The sequence below is a fragment of the Ursus maritimus genome, unplaced genomic scaffold, assembly GCF_017311325.1.
Source record: "Ursus maritimus isolate PB19 unplaced genomic scaffold, ASM1731132v1 scaffold_9, whole genome shotgun sequence".
In the NCBI taxonomy this organism is placed as follows: Eukaryota; Metazoa; Chordata; class Mammalia; order Carnivora; family Ursidae; genus Ursus; species Ursus maritimus.
Window position 1 is genome coordinate 36,054,547 of NW_024427107.1, and position 26,147 is coordinate 36,080,693.

General features: G+C 36.2%; 1 long non-coding RNA gene across 1 annotated transcript in view; it reads right to left on the reverse strand.

Moving 5' to 3' along the window:
- LOC103661412 overlaps positions 1-26,147 on the reverse strand; it is an 87,959-nt gene that overhangs the window by 32,012 nt on the left and 29,800 nt on the right. The window contains exons 4-10 of the long non-coding RNA XR_005833686.1: positions 25,120-25,323; positions 18,411-18,541; positions 18,124-18,312; positions 13,759-13,850; positions 13,171-13,419; positions 9,889-10,029; positions 6,055-6,094 (exon numbers count right to left, since the gene is read on the reverse strand). This is a non-coding gene — a long non-coding RNA (uncharacterized LOC103661412). The remainder of the gene's footprint in view (positions 1-6,054; positions 6,095-9,888; positions 10,030-13,170; positions 13,420-13,758; positions 13,851-18,123; positions 18,313-18,410; positions 18,542-25,119; positions 25,324-26,147) is intronic.

Consider the following 26,147-nt stretch of genomic DNA (forward strand, 5'->3'; position numbering starts at 1 on the left):
CTCTATTTCTATTCTTTAAATAGCTAACTTTAAATTTTTAACATAGATACTTAACAAGATTTAGAGTTAATCAATATCTCTATTCTCTTCCTGAATAATTGAAGGGCCTTACAATACTTTAACTCTGATCTCCCATTCTACATTACTTCTATATTATTGTAGTCTAATAATCAACCTAATCTATGGCTGAAGTGGAAAAGGGAGTTTTCCCAGCTCTGCATGCTATATTGACATGAAATCTATTTTAGAACTTTCATCCCATAAACTTTTATACTTCTATAATAAAAAAAGAGGTTATTTTACAGGGTATTTCTAGAGAGAAGAGATGATTAAGTAAAATATGATTCTGTAATTAAAATATATTTTATTAAAATAAAGAGAATATAAGGCAAATGACTAAATATCAAAAACAATATGAAAGTTCAAGTCATTTGTCCTAATAAAAAAAAAATACTTAGGCAACCGTTACACAGCAAACAAGTTAAAGATACAAAAGTTGAGAATGTTTTTGCTAGAGAAATAATGTTAATGCTTTGTTTTCAGCTGTGATCATTATTCCATCCTTATTTCATTGTTTCCTTAAAAGAAGTAAAACTTTTGAGCATGATTTGTAGATATCAAGGCCTAAAGCTGTAAAACATAAAACATACTGAGTTCCAAAAATGAGGAAGGAATTAGAAACTCTGCACCCCTATCTCACCTCTGCTGCATTTCCATCTAATATTATAGGCATAAACAAAAAGGTGACTAATGAAGTGGTATTACTTGAGAGGTGCCAAAAGTTCTACCTATTCCCAAATCTTCCTATTTAGCCTAAGTCTCTAAAAAAATCACCAGAAGAGTTACCTTCAGGTTTCAATCATTTTGTTTCAAAAAAAAAAAAAGAAAGAAAGAAAGATGTACAAGACCAATATATACACTCAGTCATATTAATACATAAAATATAACTCATAAATAATGTAAATTTTTTCTACTTCTCCTCATTTCGTTTGAATCAGTGTATCCCTTTTGTTGTTTTTTTAAGTTCCTTATTAAAAACAACAGACCATCTAGAGTACACAATGATAGTCAAAGTCAAGAATTGATATACATCTGACAGGTATATTTACTCAAATCAAGAACCTAAAATAGAATATGCTTCTGGTAATCTATGAACTCAGGTTACAAAAATGGCATTTACCCTTCTTGAATCTAGCATTCAAAATAAACTTCTAGATGTCTCAATGATGATGGTGATGATGATAGCACTGAGCGTCATCTCTGTATAAGTGCTTCATACAAAAAACCTCAGTTGTATTTATCACATTCTTATGAGACAGGTAACTATTATAAGGTCATTGCACAGGTGCAAAAACTGAGACTTTGAGAGAGTAATGAACTCGTACAAGTTCATATAGTAAAATATAGTAGTCCTGGGATTCAGTCTGCTTAATTTCAAAGCTATGAATTTAACTACTAAACTGTCTCCTTACTCTGAAATGTTTACACAGCATCTATACCTTTCTTTGTTCCACTCCCAAAAGGCCCCCAAGAGTTCACACCATTCTTTCGTTTTCCATATAGCAAATATATAGGTGTAGCAAGACCTATGGGGTATAGTTTTCACATACACTTAAACATGGGTACAATTGAAGACTTGCTTTAATTATTGCCAGCACCCTCTCAGGGATATTGTTCAATGAAAGGTAATATTGAAATCAAAGTTGTCCCTAGGTGTGAAATAGCCAATTCTGTAACAAATGTAATCATGAACAGTCAGCGGCTGTTCTTGGATCTTCTCCAGCACACACCCCATGAGAGTGGCAATTCTTTGTCCGTTGCTTATTTTAAATAGCAGCCAGTAGGATTTGGATGGTAACAGAGTGTTTTAGTGTTTTCTTGGCATTTAGTAAGTAGAAAAATGTCAGTATACTTCTTAATGATACCAATTTCATCATCTTTAAAGAACTGAGATAGCCTTTTGTTATTGTTGAAACAGTGCTTGAAAAGAATCTCCAGCACTCTCAGTTTAAAGAAAAAACACTTTTTTTTGTTTCTTACTTCTTATGTTGAAGACATATTGAATGAAAGAGATGATTTTGTCATCTTTAGACAGTCTTTTGCCTCTTTCCCAAGTGTGTTCGCAGAAATCAAAAAGGGACAATATTTAAAAAGTAAAGTTATAAATATTTTTAATGGAGTGGAGAAAAACATCCAGAGAAGAGCTGATTTCTAGAACTATAGTGACCCAGATTTAGGACCCACTGGGTTCTTACCTCTGTTTCCACCATTCCACTTACCTTGACATCTATTACACTTTTAGTGCAGTGATTACATAGTGTATTTCTGAATAGAAATGTCCATATATACAAATAATTGGATTTCTTTTACTTTCATAAACTGCTTTACACAGATGTTCAAAGCAAATTCTACCTTTAACATCTCTCCAGAAAATGCTTTTATTAAAGATTCAAAATAAAAGTAATGTCTCACTTGTAATCTTATATTGGAGACAGATGATACTATATTATCTTTTCTCTTATGGATAAAAGATAGGATTTTTTCCCTTTTAGCATTTATCAACAAACAAAGATGTCAAATATCAATAGAGTGTTATAACTCTTTCATACAGCATCTTATTCTCATAATATATTTGTTAGATTGGTAAAGATCAAAAAAATTTTTTTTGTAACAGGAAGCCTCATTTTCAAGAGGTAGCATTATCACATAAAATGCCTCAGTAAAATAGTGCCTTGTAGTTCGATGACTGCCATAAAATTGCTGGAACTTTGTAAAAAGGTAGAGATGACCTGGAAGTTTGCTAAGGGGAGAAGGTAACTGTTCAATGAAATAGTTGCTTTCAAAGAAACAGAAACTCAAATTAGTCAGTCCATCTCTCCTAATAAACTTCTTCCAGTCTTAGCAAAAAAGAGTTCATTTAGTCAGGTTTTCTTCCTATATTTGGAGAAATTAGAATATGTTCTGAGATTATGCTATAATAAATGGTGAAGAAAACAAGAGAATAAGTGAAAGATCAACTAAAGCATCACACATGACCTTAATTGAACCTATCCATAGCCCTCTGCACACACAAGTATACCCTCAGCTGCCCCACAATCAAATATGAATCTAAAACTCAACTAACAATCAAAAACATGCATGTCTCTCAGAGCTCATCTTTGATAAATCATTATAAAAAACAAACGAAATAAATAAGATGTTAAATGTTAGGGATAACCCACAAATGTAACTGATGAAGAAATAAAATACCTGACACACTGTTGGCTACAAAAATCATTCACATGTTTGGCAAATAGAGTTCAATGACTAATGAGTATATAAGTCGCTCATGATGCTGTGTACCTAGACTGTACAAAGACAATGACCTTGAAACGATGCAAGATAATCAGCCTACAACTATTCTGATGTCCGTTCCTTTACAAAAATGTGCGAGAATCCAGAAAACTGTATTGATGTCCATTGAGCTCACCAATGACGCAATTCAGGTGGTTAGTAAGCAGTAAAATTATCTTCCCAAGAGAGAGTTGCACAGATTCTGCAGTGTGAGTTATCTGTTCTCAAAACTTCTCTAAGCATATTCTGGTTGAGAGGAAAGTTGCCAGCTTTTAAGGTAAAATTTGACGGAATGGTTCATGGGAGATTTTTTTAAGGACCTTCATTCACTTAACATACACAAGAAATAGCATGTTTTCAAGAAATAATGGTTGAAATGTGAAATGTTTGGGAATTTTTGGAAGCTATTGCCTATAACAAATGGCACTGCTAACCCTTTAGGAATGTGTCTTATTCTATACAGTATGAGATAAAGTGTCTATTTTGCCATTATTCATTAATTTGATCTTGAGGCTATATTGTGATACCCATAGAGATTAAACCTGAAACTCACGTTTTTATTCTTGGCAGTGACTCAGACATCAGAATTGAGAACATTCTGACAAGGTTTCTGAATGATGCCAAGCAATATCTTTATTTGACAGACATAGATTTAAACATATTTTTCTTTTAAATCATTCACAGACTTTAATTTTATTTTATATTTAGAAAAAGTAAAAAAGTCACCTACTGAATGTTTAGTTACAGACTAGAAACAAGTAGTCAAAATTCTGATACAACACAGGAAAAGAGCACACAGCTTTAGAGTCAAACTTAGGTTCTAATCCTGGCTCTGTCATTCCCTCATGTGATAATAGGCAAGTCTGTCAACTTCATTGAACTTGTTTACTGATCAATTTAAATGGTAATAATACGTGACTTACAGGGCTGTTGTGAGGGTTAAATTAGATCACAGATATGTAATACGCATGGTACAGTGTCTGGTACAACCTTCTTAGATGCAATCACAGTCTAGAAATTCTAATCGTCTTCGGTACAAATATAAGGTTATACCAAGGCTAGGTCTAAAGTCCAACCAGATATAAAGGGAAAAGAGTTCAGTATCAGGATTGTTCTTGTAAGGTTTGCTTGATGACAAATTATTGGTTTGACTTTGCTCTTTCATTGAACTGATTCTGACTGACTTTGGGAAATCAACCAAAACAGTTCCTGAGAGCTATATTAACACAGATTTCAGTTCGCTTTTTTCTAGGCTCACCTAAAATATGAAGGTAAATAGGACCAAAACCCAGATGTGTGTATTGAATGCTTAAGGTTTCTATGAATTGTAATATTTATTCAATGAGTCGTCAGAGACAAGGGTTACTCAGCAGATGCCATGAAGAGAACTACCTTGTCTTTTCCAAACTGCAGTATTATATTTTAGAGCTTCATCAAAGCCACATGGTCAGTGTTAAAAATTCCAACCATGCCAGCAAGTTAAGGAACATGATAGATAAAAAGGTAGTTCTTACAATTTCGTTCTGGGAATAATACTCATTTGAAATTACGTTATAGTTTAAAAATTAAACTCTAAATTGCAACATAAAACATCACTATGATGGGCATATTCTGTGAGTCTGGAAGAATTTTTTAGCATATGCTTTAAAAAAATGATTATGGCCACATCAGTTTAAATTAGATTAAGCAACAGAAAACCCAGCTTTGTTCTTACAGAGCAGATAGTCAGGCAAAAGAAGTATATTTTAGTTAAATGCTATATTTACACAATACAATTAAAGTATCTGAAAATTAATAAACATCTTCTTGGGTTTCAGAAGAATTGTGCATAAAAACTTTTGTAAGATTTAATCCTGTTGCCAACTAAGATATCAGATTTTGAAATAAACATATTAAAATTAAAATGGTTCTTTCAAAACAGTGAGAATAAAAAACGTTTTGTATACAATCAAGACAGGTAATGATGCAAAAAATTGCTCCATAAATCAATCAGTCCTCTATACTTATTTCATTAAAGGATAATATACTGGGATATCATTTCAGCAACATTGCCAAAGCTTTCCAGATTTGATTTCAATCCAAAACTTTTAGCAGAACTCAGCACTTTAGAAACAAAGCAACAAAGAAAAAAGGAAAATCCAGTGCAGATGTACATTTCCATGATATTTAATGCATAACTGTATAGTTGTACCATATTAGTCATCATGGCAACCAGCCTACAAAAAATATTAAAGCAACCTGAAGATGAGCTGAATATTTCTGGTCAATCCTCCCATAACCTATATTATAAAGGCTTTAATATTTATGAACACTATATTAATTTCATGTGCATGCATATTACATAATTGCATCTTTCCACAAATTTTTGAAACTTTGGCAGTAGATGTGGGGGTTAGAGACAGGTGATGTATTAATCAGTCATCAAATACTTATATACCCAACAAACCACTAGGCTATTTGAGTGAAACAATTATATCCTTTTCTGTTGTTTCTTCCAATCAATTATCAGGATTCACTGACAAGATACATATACCTCGTTGTGTTACTTTTTCAAAGAGTCACCTACACATATTGAATCTAATATACATAATGACATAAAAACTTAGAGAACTAATAAATGTATCTGGAAAAATAAATCCTGAAGAACAGTTGAATGTGAGTATAACATAAGCAAACACTCTGGAATTAAGGAATACTTAAAATCTCAGATCTATCACTTACTAGAAATCAACAAGTTGAATCTCTATTTCTTCTGTTTCACCTATAAGATAAAAGACATAACATTGAAATGGAATGTCGCTATGCCATTATTTTCAGACATCATTATCTCCCTAGGAAATTCAAGATAATTAATGGAAATATTTACAAATTAAAAGAGTTCAGTAAAAGTAACAAAAATAAATAAATAATTTTCCAATACACCAGAATGATCTTTGACAAAAATATAATGAAAAAAAATACTATGCCCCAAATATTGAGCATCCAGGAATAAAGTCTCTTAGAATTGTATAGGACAGAAATAAAACATCATCAAAATTTACTGAAAAATATGAATATGAAAGGAGACTTGAAAAAATGGAAGACCATGTCCCTTGATGAAAAAAAATCAGTACTTCCTAAATTAAGTTTGCAATGTCATAAAAACCCAAACAGGGTGTTTCTGTACCTTGACAAGTTGATTTTAATGTTCATGTGGGGAAAAAATTCAGAGGGCAACTGATCAAGGTCATCTTGATTTCCTCTCAGCTTAGGCAGGTTTCTTCCTGACTTTAACTTTGACCTCCCTTCTCTTAGATCATTTACGTTAGAAAATTTGCAATTGGAAATTCTTACTCTGCCACTTTGAGATATAAATAATTTTCTTCCAGCCTCTTGTCAGTATCACATCCCAGTAATACGTTCCTCAAAAACCTGGGAAACATCCCTTTGAAACATAATCATCAAGTAAGGTAGTGCCTTTCTATTCCAGTCTCTATGGGAAGATGGGAGCCTAATTTCCACTAGGTACCACATAGCACATACAGATGGTCTAGTCACATTGACCAACCTCCCCCTAATATCCTGCAATACTTTTCTACTAACTCACCCCAGCACTTAAAAATGCTCCCATCTTTTGTTTCAGCAAAGTTGAGTTCAATCTCTCTCTATTCCAACAGGTATGACAATTTTCCAAGGGGGTCAAAACTTAGAATCCCCTGGAGAGATTTTTAAACCACAGACTGCTGGGCCCTATCTTCAGTTTCTGATTCGGTAGGTCTAGGAGGGGCCAAGAATTTTTCTTTCTAAACTTCTTCCCAGATGCTACTGATGTTGCTGTTTTGAAAACCAGACTTTGAGAAACAATTATCTAAGGCATTTTCACAACACCACTGGGTTTATACTGTGGATCCTGTTGTGTGTCAGATGAAATGTATTTTATAAATTATTGTAATGAAAGGCAACCATGGATTCTTCTGTTATTGGTGCATGGCCAGGCAGACATTGGCAAACTTGGTCTTGCATTTCAAAAAATATCCATGATCAAAAAATAAAATAAAATAAAAAACCAAAACCCAAAAAATATCCATGACCTTGGATTATTTTGTATTATGCTCCATATTAGTTTCTTAGGGCTGCCATAACAAGTTACCATAAACTATGTGGCTTAAAAACAACAGATTTTTTTTTTCCTCACAGTTCTAGAGGCCAGAAGTACAAAATCAAGGTATGGGCAAATTTGGTTCCTTCTGGAGGAAGGAAGGTGATGGTGAATCTGTTTCGTGCCTCTTGTTAGCTTCCAGTGGTTGCCAGCAATTCTTGGTATTCCCTGTTTTGTAGATACATCACTCAAATCTCTGATAGCCTCTGCCATCATGTAGAGTTCTCCTCTGATTAACTAATTAAATATGCAAAGATCTTATTTCCAAATTCTGAGGCTCTGGGTGGACATGAATTTGAGGGGACAGTATGCAATCCAGTATATGCTCTAACCTGGAGTATCTTAACTGCTTTGTCGTTAATGGTTGCAAGTGACAAAATACAGTTTCTGGTTCTTTCTTAACCCTCAGGATGGCCGGGAGGAGTGAAGGCATGCAGAGTCCACATCCTTTGGCACTATTTGAAACTCTCTAAGTATTCTGTGTGCCATACAAACATTGTCATTTTCTATGCACACCATGATGTGAAAAACATTGGAAAGCGCTATAATCAACTGAGCTAAATAAATACAAATAAACTAAGGTAATAATTTTATATTCCTTTTTCACCACAATCAGGTCATATTATGCCAAGTTCTCTTAAGAAGTAAGAAATCCTGTAGAAAAGGAAATTTGTCCTCCTGTACACCCTTTTGGAAAAAATTAAATGGTCCTACTCCAAAATTGTTTCATTGGAGTTTTATACTCCCCAACTTTGAGGCTCCATTAGATTATATTCCAATAATTGGCAAACTTTCAGGAAATATTTATTAAATGGTTACTATGTGTCAGACTAAGGATGCAAACATACTATACAAGATACAGCCTCTAATCTTAAAATTCAGTGGGGGATACAACTCAAAGAGATAATTACAAAACAATCTGTTGAATTCAGATATTGAGATATATAAAAGGAGCTCCTCCTTATAAAATGTGTCCACACAGATCTCATTTATTTCCCTGATATCCTGTGAGATAAGCAAAGGAGTTATTAATCCCACCTTAAAGATAAGGAAATTGAGACTCACAGAGGTTAGGTAATATATTCATGGTCGTATAACTAAAGCAGGAACCCAGGGTTTAGCTCCTCCTCCATTGCTGTTCCACTAACCTACTTGTCCATCTCCCACAGAGGATTTAGGAAATAACAGCAGGGCTCTTTTCTTCTCTGTATGGACAGGGAAGGGAGGAGGGTAATCTCTCAGTGCAGAGAATCTTGTGCACTGTTACCAGGGCTAAGCTTAAAAGCCGTAAATTTATGACAGACATAAATATATAAAGAGCTAAGTTTCTAAGAGCAGTAACTTGTCCATCTAGCAATAATATAGTACTTTTTTTCAGACGACTTGAAAGTCATCTGAAGAAACCCTGTCTTATGACTCAGTGCTCTCCATGGTCTTTCATTTGCCAGGTTCACAAACAAAATACCACCACTTCAGGAGTCAGCAAACAAGCCTTTTGGGCACGGGTAACAACAGAGCCCAAGTCCAAGTTCTTAGTCCCAAGGTCCTCGGAGGGGAGTGGTGAAGTCAGGCCACACAGGACTGAATGAAACACAGGGTAAACCATAACACTGCTACACTTTAAGTCTCATTTTGCTCAAAATTGATTGCAGTTGTGCCAACTTCCTAGACTGTTAAATTTGTTCTAGCGCACTTTTCCATCCTCACACTTTATGCAGAAACAAAAGCAAAAACAAAACTGTTTCTTTTAAATATGTTCCCTATGCAAGCAGAAATCAAGACTTCCTCACAATTCTTGATTGAAGAATGTATCCCAGACAACTTTGCATTCAAAGTTTCCAAGGAGCAAATGAAGATTTCCAGGAAAGCTGTAATTTCTAGACATACAAAGGAGTCGTGTGTGTGTGTGTGTGTCTGTGTGTGTGTGTGTGTGTGTGTGTCTGCCTTCCCAAACTAAAACCAGAGATGGGCGATGATGAAAACAAGAAAACAAAAAGAAGATGTTTTTGCCGTTATTAATAACATTTCACTATTTAATGTCGATAATACATGATTATATTCTTATATAAAAAATTCAAATAAAAACAGATATATTCAGAATAAATCCAGAGGTTCCTTGCACTTCATACTCACAACTCCATGTCCTCTCCCTCTCCATTGTCCATGCTTTGTGTTCAGCCTTTTGTTCTATTCCTATTGTATACATTTGCATACATATGTGTATACTTATACATATGTATCTTTGGGGTTTTTTTCATAAATAAATCATCTTTACAAGTTGCTCTGCAACTTGTGGTTTTCAATTTAACAATGTCTTGAAATTTTTACTTGTGTCAGGGCATACAGTGCAACCTCATTCTTTTGTAAAAACTACTTATTATTCCAAAGTATAAATGACTCATAATGTGTTTACTTACTCACTGTGTTTATTCCTTGGAGCCACTGCAAAGTTTTTCGATGAAAAATCCACCATATGTGGTGGACTTCATTCCACTTCTCTGCCTCATGACTGCCCTTTAAATATGTTACACACCAGTGCTTGACATTAGAAAAGCATCCTAGTAAAACAGGATGGAAGTTTCTATTTATTATTTTCAGTTTTGTATAGAGCTACATATTTATAGGGATAAAGTCTGTGACACCTGAAAAATAAGCCAATAGAAAATCCATGTGTTTTAATACAATTGATTCCTATTTTCAATTAGAGTTGCACATATAGAGAAAAACCAATATAATGATCTACTTTTGAAATAGCACTCATAAATTACCATTAAGGGGAAGAGTTTTATGGCTAAAAAGATTACAGAGTATGTAATTTTAAACATTATAAACAATGAATTCTCCCTAGTGTTTAAATTTTTACATTTTATAAAGTTCTTAAGTACTCTCTCAAAGCCAAAACAGCCTTATTTGGGACTTCTTTGAAAAACTGTTTTGGGACCATTTTTGCTTTCAGGCATTTGCCCTCAGAGGGAGATGACCTCCCAGCCCTAGGATATAGTCATCACTTGAAGTCATTATGCAAAACTCACTAAATAGGGATAAACTAACGGTTCACAACCAAAACCCTGTATCACTCTCTTTCCAGTTCACAGTTTACTCCCCAAATCTCATCTAAACCAAAGAAAGTAGTCCAATTCTGCACTGAAGAAATCTTCAAAATTATACTCAGAAAAACAGTTGAGTTAAGAGATTGGTTGATGATGCACTGCTTAACACGGGGGGGGGAGGGGGGGGAGAAAAGACCACAAGATCAGATGAACTGATTGTCTTATTAGCCTGCCATTGGCCAGGGATAAATGGCCCCAGGGTTATCATTCTACAGGGAGTGAAAAAGTCATTGGAGATGGACCCTGCCTCACTGCCCCTACTCTAACTTTGCCAAGGATTGTACTGAAATAATAAATCTGTAAACTTTTGCTGTGGTTTATATTACTGTGAATCATAATACTGCTTTGTTCTCATCTTTCCGAGAAAGCCATGACCAAAACTGGAAAAATGAATATATATTAACTTTTTCTTACTTCTCTCCCTTCCTTCATTTTTTCCTTCCTTCTTACCTCCTTTCCTCCCATCTTTCTATACCTTCTGCCATCCTTTCTTTTTCTCACCCTTATTGTGCAGGATTTCTCAACCTCAACACTACCGACATTTGAGACCAGATCATTCTCTCTTGTCAGGGCCTATCCTGTGCATCACAGGAGTTTAGCAGCATCCCTGGTCTCTACCCACTAGGTGCCAGTAGAACCCCCTTAGTTTTGACAACAGACCTGTCTCCATACGTTGTCAGGTATACCACAAAATCACCCTCTCTGAAAACCACTGTTGTAGCATTTGTTAATTATGACACTTACTGCAGCAAATTCTTAATCTAACCTCTCCTTTCTACACACCTTGTCAGTCTGTGAACTGTTGTTACCTCCCGCCATGCCAGTAGTGTCAGCCATTATTCTCAACATCCTGCTTAACCCAGGAATGGGGATATAACAAAATGATTACAATAAAAACGATTACCAGTTTCTCTTCTAAGCACTTCAACATATTTTCACTTAATCTCTTTGTGATTCAGTTTCCTCATCTGTGAAAAGGACCTGAAGGATCTTGTAAGAACTAAACATATTAATGTATGGAAAGCATTTAGCTGGGTCTGGCATTTGGTAAATGCTGCCTTAAGCATTAATGATCCTTACCATTATTGTTATTGTTATCACACTCCCAATTAAGTCTCACTACTGCCCTAGTGAATTGGGGAGCTGGGATGTAAACATGAATGTACTTTTAATACCCAAACCTGAGCTCATAAACATTAACATTGCCTTAAAAGGAGAAGCACTAAAAATAACATATTAAGAGCTACACTTGTAATTTTAAATTTTCTAGGATCCAGATTTTAAGAAGTAGAGAGAAACAGGAGAAAGTAATTTTATATTTTATCTTAACACAATATATTAAAATATTATAATTTTAACATGCAATCAATACAAAACATCAATGAGATAATTCATATTTTTTTGGTACTAAGTCCTCAAAATCTGGTGTTTACAGCTCATCTCAGTCTGAAGTAGATACATTTCAAGTGCTCAATAAACATATGTGGCTAGACTACTACATTGGACACAAAGGGTTAGACTAAAGACAAATCAAGGATACTGTACATGTGAAGAACCCCCCTCCCCATCACGTGCCAATCATGTGGTTGAATGTCTTGCCTTCCTCATTCAATTGAATTTTCTTTCATGAAGTGCTATAGCTTGCTAGTCATTGTATAGCACACACGATAGGAAGTGCTTTGTATTTATTGAACAGAAGCATGAATACAAAAATGAAGAAACGCATGAATGAATGAGAGAATGAAATAATATAAAAACCAAATCGCAGGCTACATATATATTTTTATATTTTAGCCTTAGAAAGTAGGCAAATTTGAAAATTCAAAACCTCTATTGTAAGATTCATTTGCCTGTTTAAAGAAAAGTGTCAGAGCTATAACAGATGCACAACTCAAGTCTCCCGCAGTCAATCTGATAAAATCCTGGATATTTTCACATTAAAAATGCACATTAATTTTTTTTGTACTCACATCCCACCTGTAGAATTACAAGATTGTATAATATTCATTTTAAACTCTCTTGAGGATAGAATGTAAGTGAAATCTCTTTAGAACATCTTACAGAAATATCACAAAGGAATGGACAATTGATATAAATGTGAAATTCTGAATTATGGCTAAATAACAGAAGTTTGAATCTCGGGTAACATTCTTCTAAATGATGAGTAAATACCATCATTTGGTTGAGCTATTTTGAACACTATTCCTTAGACATTGTTTTTTCTTAAAATATGGACCCCAAGCTAGGCATAATACTCCAGATCATCGAATGAGCACAGGATACAAGGAAATTATTCTTTTAATAAATTTTGCAATTATAAATCTGTTCATTATACTAAATTTTAAAAGCTCTGTCAACTCACTAGGTCATTCTCGTGTATAGGTCCATGAATCAAACACTGCCCAGCCTCTGCATGTACATGTGTACACAGATATGCATAGTACGTAGATACATAGACACAAAATTAAACTCTAGCAGTGTCACATGAGCTCCTATAAAATTTAATCTTAAATTTCAGCCACATTTCCAGGTTTTTAGGTCAAAATTCATTTGGCTTCTGATGTCTACCACATTAACTAACTTTCCTACCTTTATGGCAATCATAGATCTGATCAGCACATCCATATCTTCATCCAAATATTTATAAAAATATCAAACAAGGCAAAATTTAGGAGGAAGTTCTGTAGGGTGGCACTAGGTGCAATATTCTCATATTTCATATGCAAAAGATCACCCTGGGGAGCTTCTTTAAAATGCAGACATCTGGGCCTCTTCTTCAGTAATTCTGATTCAACGGGTCTGGAGTAGGGCCTAGGAATATAAATTTTTAAAAAGCACCTGTGGAAATAAACGAAGAACACCAAATGAGAGCAAGCAAAGGCTACTTATTCAGAGCTTGCTATAACAAGGGAGTTGGCCCCATCTCTTGCATTTGGCAGAGACAGGCAGAGAAGCAGAAAGCCTTTACAGTGTGTGGGGGGAAAAGAGGGTTTCAGGTGCTATGGACTAAATCTCTGTGCGTGCCCCCCGCCCCGCAACCCACCCCCTACCCCCACCCAGATTCAAATGTTGAAATCTCAGCTCCCAATGTCATGGTAATAGGAGGTAGGGTCTTTGGGAGGGAATTAGATCGTGAGGATGGAGTGTTTATGAAAGAGAACTCAAAAGCTTTCTTACCCCTTCTGCCATGTTAGGACATAGCAATAAGGCTGCCTATGAACCAGGCTCTCACCAGACACCGAAACTGTGAAACCCTTGATCCCAGGCTCCTGAAATGTGAGAAATAAATGTTTATTGTTTAAACCACCCAGTCTATGGTATTTTTGTTATAACAGCCCCAAAGACTAAGATATCAAATATGACCAGATTGAAGACTGTTGGCATGGGGAAGATGCAGACAGGTGAAGGAGAAGTGGGGCATCCAATATGACGTGCTAGAGGTACATATTTGGCTTTCTCCCATTAATCCTAAATTGGAAGCAGAGGCAAAAATTAGGACACTGTCAGTTATTAATCAAGTCCTGGCCACTAGGGATTAATTGTTTACAGGGGTCATTATTTGGCTTCCTGGGCTGTTTGATACAGATACTAGCCTGACTTCCTCACTAGTTATTCTATGTAGTAGGTCGGCTTTTTAGGCTGGTTGTTACAGGTTGTAGGTCAGAATTCTATTTTTATATAGAGTTTAATCATTGTCCACTTGTAGACTGTCTCTCATGCTCCAGGAAATTCTGATACAGGAGGTTCTCACACACAGCATGCCAGATGTTTAAAACACTTATCTTTATCTTCCTGGTTGACTCTGATTAAACCAGGCTCTCCGCCAGTTGACATTTCCCCATATGGTCACAGTCCATACGGACATTAAGATAAAATGACCAATTGGGGAAATAATCACTTATTTGTATAACCCTTCACAGTTTACAGTTTTTAATTCTTTTTTACATTTAATTTTCATATCACTTTCATTTATGAGGAATGCATTCTCAAATATTGCTAGCAGCAATGAAAAATGGTCCAGTCACTTTGGTTGGTTTCCAGTTTGGAAAACCACTGGAAGTTTCTTACAAAGTTCATATTCACCTACCATATGACCTAGCAATGCTACTACTGGGTAGCTACCCTACTGAAATGAAACCATACACTCATGCAAAAATCAGTATGTGAATATTTACAATAGCTTTATTCATGAGTGCCCCAAACCAGAAATAACTCAGATGTCTTTTAAGATGGGTAAATAAACTGTGTTATATCCATGCAATGGAATACTACTCAGCATTAAAAAGGAATAAGCTACTGATTCAAGAAACAACATAGAAGAATCTCAAATGCATTTGCTAAATGAAAGGCTATATAGGGTCTGTTTTCATTTATATGACATTCTGGAAAAGGTAAAACTGTAAAGGTGGAAAACATCAGTGCCTTCTAGGGGCTTAGGAAGTATGAGAGGATAGTAAATTACAAAGAGGCAGCATAAGGGAATTTTGAGGATGAGAGAGCTGCTCTTTAGGGAACTGTCATAGTGGATACATGACTCCATACATTTCTCAACCTTCATGGAAACATATTTCACAAAGAGTAAATTTTACTCTGTGTAAATTTTTAAAAATCAGCCCAGATATAAAAGGAATCTAAAATAGAATGCAGTCTGTGACAAAGGAATTTAAGTGTATGAATAACATAAGTACATGAATAACATAACAGGAGGGAGTAGGTAAGAAAGGATCTGACCTAAGTTTGCAAAACAGTGATTTGACTATAAAGCTAAACATAAAAGAACTATATACAAACACAGTACTAAGTTGGTGAATTTGTTTCTCACTGGGGTATAAGTCAGTAATTCTGCAACCACTTTATATATATATAAATATACACAAACACATTAGGTCAAACAAATATGCAAATAAATTATAAATAATGGAAAAAAATACCTGGAGACCCTTCTCTTGGGAAAAAAAAAGACAAGATTTATAAAATAGATAAAATATAAAATTGTTTGTGTCCAGGACATGGCAAAAAATATTTGTAGCATGAAATTTGAGTCATAGAGAATAACACATTAATACAAGGGAACTGGGCATTTCTAAACATGATACAGATAACACAGCCTGTATTTCTTTCTGCTTTTGATTTAGAGTTTATCTATAGCAAGAGTGGTCAATGATAAGATAAAAAATCTAATAAACTGTTACAAGTATTTCAAAATAGTAGCAATAAGTAAAATCATCAATCAAAAAAATTGAAGGCTTTAAACCACCATATAACAAGATCCTATTACTATCTGTTATTGAAGTCAGCATACTGATTACAACAGGATATAACAAAATATGTAAGTGCCAGATGATCAATGGTGATGGCTTTCCTAAAGATAGTGCATTGTAAAAAGAAAATAAAAAACGACTAAGTTATGAAGAGAATGAGTCTGCTCCTGTTCTTTTCAATAGCATTGGAGTACATAAAATGAAGAAAGCTATACTATAGAATCATTAATCTATCATCAATGAGGAACACCCCTCCCCTCTTTTAACCTCATGTTTCACAGGTGGGATTGTTTTGCAGAGTTGCCTTACCACTTTCCATTACATTTATTGATGGTGTACACTCTCTGGGGTACTGAGCACTTTCACTGAAATTTGTGAGCCATCTATTCTATTTTGAGTCACTCTGGCTCTCATTTAATGATAAAATTAATCATGTTTTGCCATTCCGTGCAAATTTTGCTGTGTAGAGCCTACGGTTTACATCAGAAATGCAAAAAGTTCTGTAAGTAAAGCACAACACCTTAAGCGCAACTGACTGCCTTGAAGTCAGAATTTTGAGTATCCGTCTTGCCACTTCCTTGCTATAGGCAAAGAACTTACTCTGGGCCTGTTTCTTTGACTGCCAAATGCTGAGAGTAATCCCTTCCCTGCTCTTTCCACAGGTTGTCAGGGGGACCAAATGAGCTTGTGGAAGCATTAGTGCTTTGCAATCTCATTACATAAAAACTATACAAATGAGAGTTGCTATAATGACTCTAACTATTAACAAGAAAATTCTTGACATGAATACATATCAAAGAAAAACTCTATATTGACCGAAACATTATATAATGAGTGATTTGCTGCATGGATCAAATGATGTGATTCTGAAAATCATCAGTATGACCATTAAAATGTTCTTCCAATTATATTCAATGATAAAGAAAAATACAAGTAAATTATAATGTAACTTAAATAATTTATGAGTATCAAAAATTATGATTATGAGAGGAATGGAAGTCATGATATTCCCCTTCTTTCCTTACTTTACTTAACTAAGAAATAAATAAAGCATACAAATCCATTCACGCAAAGACATTGGGAATTATTCTCTAAGGTGTACCTTTGGGACGTTAAAAGGATATGAAAGCTGAATATAAAAGGAAAGAGTTATTGATGGTAGAATCCTATCATCAGGGAAAGACTGACCTCTTTTCAATCACACCAGGTGGCAATTACCTGTTTTTACATAAACCTGAATTTGCTTTTATCAAGTCAATGAAAGCAAATAAAGCAAGGATTCTTTTGTTAATCCTAGAGATCCTATGATATAAAGAGAAAACTCTAGAAAGTTAGGAGGCCTTATTTCTAATCTTAGTTCTGCCCTGTTATTAGCTACTCTGCCCTGTTATTAGCTACTCTGGACCTGTTATTAGCTAATTTTTCCACCCGTAACACTGTCCTACCTATTCCAAAGGGTGTGAGTATGGAGAGACACACAGAGAGACAGAAAGAGACAGAATAAGAAAGAAATGCCAAATGAAATAAATGTGAAAGTGCTAACTAGAGAAGTTTATCAAGAGTGAGATCACATTTTTACATTTGGGAACTCATTGCACCATACAATAAACCCAGTGATTAAAAGTCTGCCTATAGGGGCGCCTGGGTGGCACAGCGGTTAAGCGTCTGCCTTCGGCTCAGAGCGTGATCCCAGCGTTATGGGATCGAGCCCCACGTCAGGCTCCTCTGGGATCGAGCCCCACGTCAGGCTCCTCCACTATGAGCCTGCTTCTTCCTCTCCCACTCCCCCTGCTTGTGTTCCCTCTCTCGCTGGCTGTCTCTATCTCTGTCAAATAAATAAATAAAATCTTTAAAAAAAAAAAAAAAAAGTCTGCCTATAAGGGGACCTGGGTGGCTCAGTCAGTTAGGCATCCAACTCTTGATTTCAGCTCGGGTCATGATCTCAGGGTTATGAGATAGAGCGCTGCGTTGGGCTCCACACTCAGCGGGGAGTCTGCTTGAGATTCTGTCCCCCTCTCCCTCACTCCTTCCCCCACTCACATGCTCACTCACTTTCTCTCTCTCAAATAAATTAATAAATCTTAAAAAAAAAAAAAAGGAAAAAAGAAAAAAATCTGCCCATAATCTAAAGATCAAAGTCTTTAAGATTGTAATTTCTTGGGAGTGGTTAAGAACTTAACTTCTATCATTTCTTAAAACACTAGTTCCATTTTTGGAGGAGCACTATCCCCCATCAGAGAGCTTCTTTACCCAGGGGTCCAGCTCTGCTCTCCAGTCTCACCTGGACTGTGAAGGAATTGAAATAATTTTGTGGAACTTTCTGTCAGCACCCTCTCAAGAATTCCAGTGGTACTTCCATTGTCCTTGGGCACTGTGGCAACTGCCTGTACACTTTTGCATAGGTCAGCTGCTAAAACAGGTCTTAGAGACTTGATAAAGCCGCGATCATGCTCAGCCTAAGTTTCCCCACCTGAAAAACAATATCATGCTAGATTATATCTTTGGTCTCTTCCTGCCCTAATATTCCATGCACATGTTTCAAATTGACAAGAAAAAAACCATGCTTACTTGGCTCCAGGTGGGAAACCCTCTTGTCTCTGCAGAATACAGAGCCTCACTGTGCAAAGAAGCTTCTGAGTCTTCCAGAGGTGGACCCTGGTTTGATGGGGCCTGAAGGTCATACAACTGGGGTGAGAATTCTTTAAGGAAAAGAACACAATATTTTGAGTATAAAATAAAGAGGACATGTTTATTTAGAATTAGAGAAGGAATCACAACAAAATTACTAATTTTAAAATGCTGACAAATATAACAAACATCGCAAAATCAAAACAGCAATGATGTTTTTATTAATTAACTGCTGATACACATTGTAGTACTTTTTTCTCATTTTTTTGGCTGTGTGCTCTTTCCTTCTTTGTATGATAATGGTATTTAAAGATTTCACATAAAAAATGATAATGTAGTTTTTCCTCCATCGTGGATAATCAAAAGTTGTTTTTTTATTATTGATGCTTAGAAAGCATAAAACACGGGACTGCACACACATGTATACTGTGTTTGCAGGACAGCCACCAGTGTGTGCCCAGCAAATGCAGGACTTCTGAGAACTTTATATGTCTTATTACTGTGAATGCTACAATGCTGTGTATACTTTTGTTGTGGTGAGGCACTGATAAGAACCAAATTCTCCACTTACAGCTTTGCCCACTGATGAATAAGTATTTCTGGAAGCTATTCTTGTATTAGCATAGCTAGCAATAACTTCACTATACATGAAAGTGGCTCTAAATCACACAAATTCATAGCACTAAGCCCAAATTAAGTATATCACTAATTCAACTTTCCATTAATGAATTCCAATAATGCCTGTGGTCATTCCAATGCCACCTGACAGGAGGAGGATTACTTTGCAGGGAAAGTAGAATTGGAAAGATGCAGAGGACTTAACAAATTATACATAGAATGTCTAAATTTTGAAACTTTACACACACACACACACACACACACACACACACCAAAAAAACTCTCAGGGCTTTGGAAAGCACAAGGTGAGAGTTGCTGAAGGTTACACGTCATTAGCTTCATGGAAATCTTCCTCTGTCTCTCCAGGTGGTCCCAGCCTGCCCCTGTCAACAGCAGCCTGAGTAGGAGGGAGACTCAGTTTCAAAAGATGACACCTGGGAGTTCAAGCTGGAAAGTCATGGGAAGGAGCAAATTCTAGAGTGCTTGGAATAGCTCCTGAAGGTGGGATGAATGTAGTTGCTGCCTTCACCTTGCATTAAAGATGGTATGAAAATAGACAGCTGCTTTCCTAGATAGAAAAATAGGAAATAACCAAGGTTGGGTTAAAACTGGATTCTGCCAAAAGGGCCAGAGCAGTTGGCATGGACCAGAGGCTGCTGCCAAGTGCAAAATGGAGTGAGAGGGTTGGGAGCCATGATGGATTAGTGATATCTGTAGGGCACTGAATTAGAAGGTGGCACCATATAACCCCGATATTTAACTCCCCTAGTTTGATATGTCAGTCCAAATCAGAGAACATGAGCAAAGTGATTGGAGATCGTATACAGGGATTCAAGCTACATTCTGAATAAAAATAGTGGTCTAGAGAACAATACATACATACATAAAACTTCAGGCATGTATGAACAATCAGAGAATATAGTTCAGATGGAAAATACTACATCCAAGTCAGATACATGTTGCGAGAAATTAAAAAGTAGCATAATCAAGGAAGGAAGGACTTCCCCCCTTTCCTCTCTTCTGCCTTTCAGCAACTCAATGGTATGTATGGGCAGGTAAAAGCAGGCAGTTATATTCTGTTACTTAGGCCTAAGAAGGGTTTACCAAATATTTGCAATTCATAACCACAGCACCACTGGAAGAATTTGGAAGTTTTCCAGTTTTCAGAGATAAAAAAGATAAAACACAATCTCTGCCTTCACAGCATATATGTTTACATGGAAAACTATATTAGGTCATAGACCCTGACTTGGAGAATTGCTTGCAGCAATCTTATGGGGAGTGCTCTCAGGAACAGTACCAGTAATGAAATGGGGGTAGCAGAATTGGGCAGAGAGAGAAGCCAAACAATACTGCAGATGCAACAGAGCCTCCAGCCTATTCCACAGGATGATCTGTGAGTGGAAAAACCTCTTCGAAGTGGCCTTTAAGTGAGGAAATGAGGTCTTTGTACCCCCACAGTGGACCAGTCATTGTATGGAGGTTGTCCCGGGGGAGGGATATCGCAGCTCCCTTCGGGTCCAGGGTAGTTCCCAGAGGGAGACTGGGCTGTGGGTCCTTTGCAGCCCACAATCCCCAGAGCCAGTGGTATGAATGCCATCATCCTGAGCAAGCATTCTGTGCAGCACATTAAAATGTACACTAAAGTACAAAGAAATGAAAATAAGCTCTAAAACAGTAGTATAGGACCTGGAATTTAGTCCTGGTTGATGAAGTCAATTGCAGACTGAGAGCCAAGGACAGAAGGGAGGGAGCCTCTTTCTGATCCCGCTCCTCTGTTTGAGTACCTTCTCTGAACTGAGATTACATGTCTCCCGCAACTTTTGCTAAAATGTAATGAGTCCCTTGAAAATCCTGAGGCAGAGGAGCTAAGACACCAATGACCACTTTGAGAAAAGAATAAAGATAGGTGTGCTGAGACAGATGATGCTGTGAGTGTTCTCACTGGAAAATTACAAGGGAGGACTGCAGTTCACCAAAGGCATCTCAAGGGCAATGGCTACCCTTGAAGAAGATGGCAAGCTGCAAGCCCTAGGGAGGGAGAGAGCTTTTAAGTTGAATTTGCTATTCCTTCCTATTTTACTAGGCCAGCCCTGCTGCTCATGTCCTGTTTTGAATATTCTATTTCTGTTTAACTACATTCTGTGATTCTGTCCCCCGATAGCAGCTGCTCCACACTTGGCAAACTCTGTGGGCAATTCAAGGATTTGTTTACCTTTGCTCTGAAGCTCTGTGACACTTGTTCTTACATTTCGATAGAGGCAACAGAAGGAGAATAAATGCATAACATAGAGAATCAACTACCGTTACCTCAAAAATAGGCTGGCTCGATGTGTGTTTTCCCTTAACTGCAATTAAATATTTTTTATAATAGTGAATGCCAAAGAAGTGCAATGGTCCAAGAGGAAATAGAGAAAACAAATGGTAACAGCCGCCATGTGGCAATCCCAGTTGTATTTGGATATAATCATTAACTTTGATTCTCAAGAATTTACAGGGAAAAATAACGTTATTCTCTAACATTATTCAGAAACCTTGCAAACGAAGTCTCTGTCAAGTGATTTGAAAATTTGCACTTGAAAAATGTGGATAAGGATTAGGAAATTAGCAGGGTGGGCTTGAGAGATAGCTTTTGTTTTTCAAAACATACTGAGCCTTAGCTTTTAAAGAAAACTAGCAAGTGCAGGGTAGAAACCTTACAGTCAATAATCTGTGGTTTTTTAAAGATGGCATTTCCTTGGAGACCATGATTTTGAACTATATTATTTTTATTTTATGAATGTTAGCTGAATTCTTGAATCAATTTTCAATTTCCAGACACAGAAAACCACTGATTTAGAGTCCTAAAAATTATTTTCTCTTCTTCCTATCATTGTATCTTTTTATTTTTACGGACCCAACTAGATCTGCCAAGGTCCTAAATTCAAATATATCTGTGGGTCGCTGTTTGACTTTATTGAGTTACATGAAATAAGGATCACTTTACATACTGTTTGCATTGGGGTTTTTTGTTGTTCCTAATCAAAGAAAAGGACAAACAGTACCTTAATTGTTTCTTTCCATTTACTTTTCTTTTCTGTTAAGTATTTCCTTCTCAGAGAGCCAGACAGACATTTTTAAACGATTGTCATTTCATACAACTGACCCAAAATTAGGTGATTTTGTTCACCCTGGGAAATCCTGATTATATTCTGGGTCATTTTATATTTCACTTCACTTGACTTTTTTTGTCTTTCTCTCCAAGTATATGAGAATGGCCACTCTGGTCCCATTAGGACTTTAAGAAGAGAATATATACATAACAGTTACCCTAAGATTAAATAGGCACTTGTAATATAAAATTCCTCTGTCAATTGTAACTTCCCCTTTGTGGTTTGTGAATTATTTTGTATGTTTGAAGTACATCCTTACACCAAAGTCAGGCCTTAAAGTTCTTCTCACTTCCTCTTAAGTATGAAAATTAATCATTTGGGACTATAATTAAACATAAGATTCACAAAAAGGAAATCCAGCACAGAGAGTCTCCTATAGACATGTTAGATGACACTTAATGAAGCATTTTATATCCTGTTAAGACTTTATGCCATGCAGTTTGTGTGTCAAATGGTTATTGAAATGGTTTTCATATTTTAAAAATTATATAATTCCTCATCTAAATAACAAAGTTGGAAACGACACTATAAAATAGGCCACAGGCAAGTAATGTATGATATGTGTTACTCTTAGTCATTACATTAATATTAATAATACTCATAAGGAATTAAACTATTAATTTTTCATAAGACCTAAAAAAAGTCATATTATTGCAATAATTCAATCACAGAAAACACAAAGGATGCAGGATTCCAGCTGAATGCAAATAGAATTTAAATATGTATGTTTCAGTTTAACCACACTGGTATTTGCTGTAGATGTGGCTTAGTTTTTATTCTAGCTGAGTAAAATAATTCAACCAACTTTCTTCTTTGCATACAAAGGAAATATTTTTGCAATACGGTTTTTTGTTTAGCTGAGCTACAGAAACTCCTTCTACCCCAGCCTTAAGTCCATCTTTTGAGCCATATTTTAGCCCATACTGAAGTGAATATCATTCTTACAGAACCAAGAGCTTAGCTAACTGCAAAACGACAACTTTCTTGTGCTTACTCTCATACAATCTGGAGAATTTTTCATTACAGAGAGCTGCTAGCCTTACCATAGACACACCCAATCATAGCCTCTTGTAGAGATAACTGTGTTTAAGGTATAGCCTTCTGCTTGGAAACAAACATGACTGAGTTATGATACCTAATTGTAAAATGGAGGGTTGAAACAGCAGCACCAGAAGTCACTTGATCCCAAAGCTAATTCTTCCCACTCACCTCTTTTAACACTGGATAAATCTAGGTATCTGCTGGGTGACATTCAAACACAATTTCTTCGGTCTGTTTAAGTCATCTCCATGCTCCATTTACACATTCTCTAGTGTAGGGCCTGCCTCCAGGAGCACTCTGACATGGCCAAGTTCCTACCTCCTTACATCAGTACAGAATTTCCTACTGTATTAGTTAGGATGGGCTAAGTTGGGCTCTGGTAACAAATTAACCCTGAAATTTCAATGGCTGCACAATACAAAGATTTATTTCTCACTCATGTGAAGTCTGATGGCCACCATGCAGTGACTCAGGGATCCAACTACGTCTATCTCATGGTTCTGCCTTTTCAACAACTGCAGCAGAAGATGTCACCTAAAGATCACACAGTTGCTCTTCTGTGTTGTGGCCCTGAAATGATAGGGGCACTTGTACTCTCAACCTATTGGCCAGAACTCGTTGTATAATTTTTCATCTGGAGCCAGGGCAGGTGGGTCAGGGTGGCTGAATTCTTACTGTACTTACCACTTTCTCACTATAAAAGTAATTGTGTGGAAATTTACAAAGATCAATCTCTTTTGAGATTTTCTTTAAAAGAAGAGAGGACCAGGAATATAGGCATTTCTTGAAGTGATTCTTTAGTTTTGTCCTGTTCTGATACTTATGAAATAAGTCTAGCTATTGAGTTATTTAGATAATATTACCTGAAGCTTCCATTAGATATAAAATATTACTTACAGATCATTTTTTAAATACTTAGGGTTTTATTTATTTATTTATTTAAAGATTTTATTTATTTATTTGACAGAGAGAGAGAGCAAGAGAGGGAACACAAGCAAGGGGAGTGGGAGAGGGAGAAGCAGGCTTCCCGCCAAGCAGGGAGCCTGATGCGGGGCTCGATCCCAGGACGCTGGAATCATGACCTGAGCCAAAGGCAGACACTTAATGGCTGAGCCACCCAGATGCCCCTAAATACTTAGGGTTTTAAATTTACTTTTAAATTTCATTTAGAAATGTAAAGACTAATATTAATGGATAAACTCTGATGTTGCAATGCATCTTTGAACTTTTTCCTAGAGCTCTGGTTTCTCATTTTTGCATTGCTAAAATGACTGTTTATGTTTATTGATGATTAGTTCATTAGTTATTAATTAATTGTTAACATCTATATTGTATCTACTGAGTCAAGCTACAAATCATGAAGCCTTCCTGCTCCTTTGTTTCATCCTTAATATGCAAGCAATCATTAAATTCTGTCAATTCTACCTCTTCAATATCCCTCACATCCATTCATTTCCTGCTTTCTCCATTGTCACAATATCTTATTTCACATTATTGCCATCTCTCAGCTGCATAACTGTGAAAACCTCATAACTGGTTTCCCTGAACTTCATATTACACACCTTCTATCCACTCTCTGCTATTCATCTAGAATCTATAAATATAGCATTGTATGTGTTTGTGTATGTATAAATTCAAATGTGGTCGTATCATTGTTACCACCCACTAGACAAAGTCAAACTCTTAAACTAGCATAGCAAGACATAGTATGTCCTCCTGACCACTCCACCAACCTTACCCACTACACCCACTGAGATCAACATATTTTTCTCTGTAGCACTCTTCTCTCTTTATTGGAGAGATTCACATGCATCTCCATATGACCTCATGGCTCTCACCTCTGACTTACTTCTTTTTATCCTCCAGGACTTGGTTTAGCAGTAATCTCTAAACATGGATGAGGTCTTCTTCGTTCAAGCTTTCATACTTCATGCTGGCCACATCATAGCTCTTGTTGCACAAGATGGTATTTTTTTTCCCTTGCTGTGGGTCTCTCCAGCTGTATCAGCATTGTTCGGTTAAAGTCCAAAAAGCACCTTCATCTGAAGCATGTAGGGAGCTTGTTAAAATTATAGATCTTAAGATGCTACTCTAGATCTACTAAGCCAGGATCCATAGGAGTGAGGTCCAAGGACCATATTTAAATACATTACCCAGATTGTTCTGAGGCCTACTGATATTGGAGAACCATTACTGCAGGCTATAGGTCCTTTTGGAGACAGACTGATTTGGCTATTTTCTCCACATGCATCTGTTTATGCCTAGCACCGTGCCCAGCATGGTAGGCAGGCAAGAATTTAATACTAAATTTAACACTAGAATTTAATACTAGACATATTAAAATGACCTGAGGTTTACACATTTATCACTAAACTGTTTTTTTTAAGATTTATTTATTTATTTATTTATTTATTTATTTATTTATTTGAAGGAGAGAGAGAGTTGAGGGGTGGGGCAGAGGGAGAGAGCGTCTTAAGCAGACTCTATGCTGAATGCAGAGCCTGACCTGGGGCTCCACATGGGGCTCAGTCTCACAACCCTGAGATCACAACCCAAGCCAAAATTAAGAGTTGGATGCTTAACCAATTCTGCCACCCAGGCGTCCCTATCACTATAATGTTTTACCAAGTATTACTAAATTACTCATTATTTCCTTTTCCTTATGATTCTATTTAAGCTTTATTTCTAATATTATTTAACATGTGTGAAATTTTAAAATAAATCCTGATTTTTTTCTTTCTAGAATTATTGTGCATTTTCCTCACCGTGAAAAGGTGACTTCTAAACATACTAAGAATTTTCTTTTAAAAAGCTCTGCTGAAGTTTTACTACATGGTTTTCATAGGTAACCTGTCTACAGACATTC